Source organism: Penaeus japonicus, unplaced genomic scaffold (genome assembly GCF_977035675.1).
Source record: "Penaeus japonicus unplaced genomic scaffold, GWHDUDI00000001_assembly GWHDUDI00000023, whole genome shotgun sequence".
Classification (NCBI taxonomy): domain Eukaryota; kingdom Metazoa; phylum Arthropoda; class Malacostraca; order Decapoda; family Penaeidae; genus Penaeus; species Penaeus japonicus.
Window position 1 is genome coordinate 21,323,160 of NW_028234425.1, and position 7,500 is coordinate 21,330,659.

A 7,500-nucleotide genomic window follows, 5' to 3' on the forward strand; every position below is an offset into this window, starting at 1 on the left:
CGATCGCTTTACAGAAGGCAGCTGGCAAAATGTTAACAAAGTCCCTGCAAATGCTGTTGAATGTTGAGGGCGCTCCTGCAAATTATGGATCTTATCACTGGAACTATTTCGCATGTCAGGCGCATGTCCGTGTCCTCGGCTCCTCACTGGCCATCTCTGTCCACACTCAACTCAGCATCTTCACGCTAGGCCTTCCTTGTATCAGAAACTGAAGGGCGGAACAGCGACCTCGTGGCTGGAAATCTTTGGCTTTATTGCCTCAGTTCACTACGTTCAACTTGGCACTTGAAGAAACGTCTAACTCAGTGGCACCACAGTGGCACCTGCACTGCCCTCGAGGCCACACAGATAACTAAGGCGCCCCGGGTATGGCGTTGGCACTTGGGTAATCCCCGCCCCTCCCCCTCCCCCCTCCCCCCTCCCACGACCCCGCTTGTCGCTGCGGATGGAACCGACCTTCGTGCATGCCTTCCGGATACCTGCTGGAGAAACTTTTCATTACCGGGGTTTCTTTTCTTTTTTTTTGTTCTACCACTATAAGGGGTGATGATTAAATCAGTCGGTTCACAAAAACATCGTGACGTCAAAGACCGATAAGAATGTAACTAACAATTATCATAATACGGTGCGATAAGCGAGCGATAAGCGCCGATAAAACGCCGAGACACAATTTCGTTGCGCTGCGGCGGAGGCGGCGGAGGCGGCGGCCGATTCGAAGCCGGCCTCACGAGCACAGTAAGCCCCCTCGCTCCTCCCCCATAACACCTACCACCGACCCCCTATCACCCTATCTTCCCCTGTCGAAGCTCCACCACCCCCTCGCCTACGCCTCTCCAATGAGCTTCGAGTCCACAAAGTACTGGGCGTCCATGGTAGAGCTCGCCCACAGAACAAGGCCTTACATGTATACAGAAAGGCTGCGCTGTGCCACGCTTCCACGGGCGGCTCATCCGGGCCGTTCGGAGATCAACAACGAAGATAAGGCGGAAGTCAAGAACACTGGAACACTGATTATGCAGTGAAAAGACTTTGATAACAGCAGCAATGGGGGCGATAAAGAAATATCGGAAATGCAATCAACATTATCATTAATAACTGTATTAACTGTTGTGATAATAGATGTAACGCTGGTTGCAATAATGATGGTGAAGATGATGATGATTATATCAATAACGACACTGCGACTAGCAATTCATGATAATTAATATCTGAAGACAATATTACACCCCTACTACTGATACTATCATGATCAACGATAATCATGATAATGATAGTAATAGGAATGACAAAAATTATGGTAATGATTATAATACTGATTTTAGATATAACAATGATCATTATCATCATTATCATGATCATTAGATCATGATAATGATGGTCTTAAGAAGGACACTATCAATGGTTATGATAATACTGTTAATAATAACAATAACAATAATAATGGCGATGATGATAAGGATGATGGTGATGATGATAATAACAACCATAATAATAACAATAATAGCAATAATGATATAACAGTAATGATGATAGCAACAATAATGATAATAATGATGAAAATGAGAATAAAAACAATAATGGTAGACATGCTAATAAAGATACAAGCAATATTACTATCATCATTGTTATAATAATCATCATCAAAACAATAGCAATACTAACAATAGTAAAGATAATAGCAATAATCCCCTTTGCTACTAATAACCAATTCCAATTCATCGGACTCCAAATTGGCTATTTCAACTGGAAGGACAGACAGACACGCACACTACACAGTTCTCACACATCTATGACAGTGATGATGATGCTAATGATTGTTGTCATCATTTTTGTTATCATTTTCATTGTCATTGTTATCGTCATTACTTTTATCCTTATCATATATTGTTCTCATCATAATTAGTTGCAAGTATAATTTGGCTGAATAATCTGATCTTATGTTATAGTTTCTAGAGGGCTAGAAGGCAGCCTCCGCTAACTTAATTCGTAAACCCGACTTGCTCACTAGATGCTAATTGCAAAACATTTGTGCCGTATCCTGGGAAAACATACTTGTATTATTTCAATGGTTCTAATGCCATGACATCAAGGAGTACGACAACTGTTCTCTGTGCGTTTCAGGGTCAAGGGCGAATTGTTGACCCCTGTTTTTAAAACTGCATCCTGAATGTGAAGAATAAAAGGAAACGAGGAGGTAAAAGAGACGAAAAAGAAGAAATAGGAGTAGGTAAACACTAAGAGGAAAAAAAACAAATTAGAAAGAAAGGACGAAGAGGAAGAAGGCGAAATGAAAAAGGGAGGAATAAGAAGGCAGCCCTTTAATTCGTCTGCCACTGATGCAGCCAAGAACTACAGCGGAAGTGGACGGATGCCAGCCTCCGTCACTGCATTACATATAGTGATGATAATTACAACAAGAGCAAAATGAGAAAGAGGAAGAAGAAAAGATAAAAAAAAAATAAGTTAAAGAGGAAGAAGGGTAAGACGTGGCGAAGTGGAAGAAGGGGAAGAGGAAGACCGAACACGCAAGCAAACTCCAGGTGAAGACGCCGAAACTTTCTCCAAGAAAACGTCGTATTTATTCTTCGATTCCGGTGTTCGTTTCCCCCTGGATTCGCCGAGCAAACTCGAGCGACGACGAGACGGCTTGGTCAGTCGTCCTGCGCTGCGGCAGCCCTTCTCGCGCCACCAGTGTTTGCGGCACAAAAGCTTGGCTTAATAGAATTGGGTCAAGATCAGCTTTCGTCGCGGGATAGCTGTCGTGTGGGACTTTTATCTAATAGGTCAATTACTCCGACAGCTCGATTTATTTGTCTTCCCCCCTCCCCCCCGTTATCCTTTCATTTGACACGCCGTGCGTGCCTTTTAATAACCTTTTAATAACCAGGAAAAACCCGCTTGAGAGAGTCAATTTTTGTTGACTGACATTATATATATATATATATATATATATATATATATATATATATATATATATATATATATATATATATATATATATATATATATATATATAGACATAATTACAGAATAACGAAACAGTCCGTTGAAATCGCAATGTGCAAAATGGGCTTAGAGATCAAGCGTTCATCCTCGTGACGGTGACCTGCTGCAAATGCTGTTGCAGGAGATGGTGATGGCGTTGGGGCGTCGCTACAAATTTCTCAGCAGCTTTAGTACCAGGGAAGGATATTTACACTCCTACCTGGACAGTAACAGCTTCTGAAGACTATCTGACAATAACATGCAGTGGAACTTACAAATTAACAGCCAACAACTGAAGGCAAAAAGGGTATCACTTGAAACGTTAACACTTGCCGATAATATCAATCCCATCTAATCATACTCTTCACTGATATAACTTTGGGATTTAATATGTTTTGCAAATAACGGTAGCAAACCAAACAAAATTTTATTCCCCCATCGGCATAATGCGCTTCTCGTCCGTCGCATACTGTGCTGAGGCTCCAAGTCAGTGGATGTACGTCTGTCTGCTCTGTCTTTTGATATCATTGCTATAATGTTCATCAGCTTTCGTCCTCTATTTTTAAAGAATGATAATGATGAGGATAATGATAATAATACTCATAATGTCGATTATCATAATAATTATGATATTGGTAATAATGATGATAATTGATAATATAATCAATAATAATGATGAGATGGTGATGGTAATGATTACATTTATTATCATTAGCATTAGCATCATCATGGTGCTACCACTACTACTACTGCTATTACTACTGCTATCAGTACTGCTACCACTAGTAGTAGATGATGATAATAATAATGATTATAATGATACCATAAGTTAATACTAATACTGGTAATAATGATAATAATAGTAATCGTGATAAAATGATTATGGCATTGATGATGATATGATAATGATGATAACATCGGTAATCAACAATACTGCTTTTAGTATTAAGGATGGTAATAATCGTATTGCTAATGCTAATGGTAATAATAGTAATGATGATGATAATAGTAATACTAATGCTAATGATAATAATAGTAATGCTAATGTTAAAGATGATGATAGCATTGCTGATAAAAATGCTAATGCTAACGATAAGAATAGTGATGCTAATGCTGATGATAATGTTAATGATAGTAATGATAATGATAATGATAATAAAACTAATGAAAATAAAAATGACAATAGTATTGAAAATACTCGTAATGATAATGATGATAATGATAATAGCAATAGTAATGATAATGATAATAATAATATTTATCAATAATACTAATAATGCTGATAATGATACAGAAAATAATATTGATGATGATAATAGCAATGATAATAATGATAATAACAATTATGATAATGACACGCGTATATATGTGTTTGTAATCAATATTGAGGTTTGTTCTTCCTTCCAAAAGAGCTATGTATGATGTAACGCCCCCCCCCCCTCCGTCACATACCAAATACGTAATACATTGGTATCATGAGATCACATGAAATAGAGCCTCTAATCGGAAGGGGAGCAGCCCTCAATTCAAAATTATTTTTGTGGATTAGATTGGAGATTATGACTTGCGAGAGAAAGAGATAGATGGATAGATTGATAGAGGGGAGGGGAGGAGGAGAAGAAGAAAAGCAAGTTGAAGCGATAGCGAGAGAGAGAGAGAGAGAGAGAGAGAGAGTGTGAGAGAGAGAGAGAGAGAGAGAGAGAGAGAGAGAGAGAGAGAGAGAGAGAGAGAGAGTGAGAGAGAGAGAGAGTGAGAGAGTGTGAGAGAGAGAGAGAGAGTGAGAGAGAGAGAGAGAGAGTGAGAGAGATAAAGAGAGTGTGAGAGAGAGAGAGAGAGAATGGCGAGTAGAGAGAGAGAGGAGAGGAAGACGAGGAGAGAACGTTGAGAGAGAGAAGAGAGAGAGAGATATTTAGAGTGTGATTGAGACGAGAGGAGAGGAGAGAGAGAGAGAGAGAGAGGAGAGAGAGAGAGAGAGAGAGAGAGAGTGGATAGAGGAGAGAGAGAGAGAGAGAGAGAGAGAGAAGAGAGGAGAGAGAGATGTGGGAGAGAGAGAGAGAGAGAGAGAGAGCGGAGAGAGAGACAGATGGAGAGGAGAGAGAGAGAGAGAGAGAGAGAGAGAGAGAGAGAGAGGAGAGAGAGAGAAAAGAAGAGAGGTATAGAGAGGGATGAGGGGAGAAGGATGGAGGGTGTAGATGAGGAAGACACCGCCCCGAGCAGCATCCGACCCCGGGAGAGAGGAGAGAGGGGGGAAAGTAAGAGGTGAAATAGATGATGGGAGGAAGGAGGAGGGAGAGATGTGATGATAGAGAGTTGATTGGGAGAGAGAGAAGGGAGGGAGAAGAAAGAGAGAGTTAGGAGGAGGATTAGTGGAGAGAGGTAAAGGTGATGTTGTTGAGAAGTTGATGAGGATGAAGGGATGAGGAGGAGGAGAGAGAGATGAGATAGAGAGAGAGAGAGAGAGAGATGAGAGAGAGTGAGAGAGGAGAGAGAGAGAGAGAGAGAGAGAGAGAGAGAGAGTGAGGTTAGGAGAGTGAGATGAGAGAGAGTGAAGGAGAGGAGAAGAGAGAGTGGAGAGGGTGGAGAGTGGGTTGTGAGAAGATGAAAGTAAAAGAGGAGAGAGGAGATGAAGAGAGAGAGAGAGAGAGAGAGTTAAAGTTTAGTAAGGTTGTTGATGATTATAGGCCTAGGGGCCTATAATCATCTTTCTTATCATCATCTTTGCTACAATTACTTTTATTAGTATTAACATTATCACTGTTATCGACATTACTATCATCTTTATCATCATTATCAATACTATTACTGTTATTGCTATGGTTGGCAGCATTATCACTATCATAATTATTTTCATAATTATTTCTTTTACTATTAACATCGCTATCATTATCCTCATTATTATCCTTTATCGTTAATGTAGCTATTATTATTGCCATCATCATTATTGTTTTATTATTACTATCATTGTTATTATCATTATTAGTATTATCTTTATCAGTATCTTTATCATCATCATTACTATTTTTATCATTATTATCATCTTTGTTATTCTTATTATCATTATCATCATTGCTATTATTACCATTCATTTTTCTTCTTATTATGATCACGCACGTGTTTCCGCATATTGTAAGTGTGTGTATACTTATGTGGGTGTATGTGTATGAGCGTATGCACAAGTATCTCCTTTTGTATGAATATCTGGCCTGCAAAAGCCCCGTGGTCTGCCCCCGGCGTGGGAGCAGCGGACTCCCTCGGGAGGAGGTTCCTGGCGCAGGGATCGACGCGTGTTTGCCATCTTCCGCATGATTAGCGAGGTTATGGCTGCTCCAATAAAAGCTGCGGCCGTTGGCGCTATCTAAAGCCAGCGCACACAAACGGCCCAGCACGTCTCCTCTTCTCAAGGTATAGCCATATATGTGTATATCTATCTATCTATCTGTTTATATATATATATATATATATATATATATATATATATATATATATATATATATATATATATGCTATGTATGTATCGTGTATATATATGTATACATATATATATGTTTTATAATATATATATTACATCATATATATATATATACAAATATACTATATGTATATATAATATATATAATTAATATGTGTGCGTGTATATGTGTGTGTGTGTGTGTTTGGCATGTGTGTATGTGTGTGGTCGGTGTATACACCACATATACATGCAATATATATATATATATATATATATACTATATATATATATATATATATACTATATATATATCTTATTATATGTGTGTGTGTGTGTGTGTGTGTCGTGTGTGTGTGTGTGTGTGTGTGTGTGTGTATAATGTATATATCGTATGTATATCATATATGTAATTGTTATGTATGCATATATATATATATATATATATATATATATATATATATATATATATATATATATATATATATGTATATATGCTTATGCATAAGCGTTATATATATATATTATATAGGTATATAATTTATTTATATATGTTTATAGGTATATATCATTTCATATACTAGTACATACAGGTATATTACTATATATATACTACTAATTATATATATATATATATATATTTTATATATATAATATACTATATAATATATATTATATATATATGAGAGGGAGGAGTGAGACGAAGAGGATGATTTCAATCACATCCAGAATTGATTCAACTCTCTACCGTTTCCATATCAAGGAGAAACAGCAAACAAAACACACACCACTAATACCCTGTCAATTAATCTACGTATTTCTTCTTCTTGCAGGAAGGTCTCTTGTTCCCCTCGGGAGATGACCACGAAGACGGGGCTCTAAGGAGGCACTGAGGAACGGGGGGGGGGGGGGAGAGGGAAGGGCCCGAGTGTTTACGTTGCCCGTGTGTGACGACACCCTCGACGAAAATTGGCAGAGGAGTGTTTGTTTGCTCGCTCGACATCGGTAGTCCTTAACGGCACTTAGATAAGATTAATGAAAGGCGGAGAAGGTCGACAAGAGGGCAG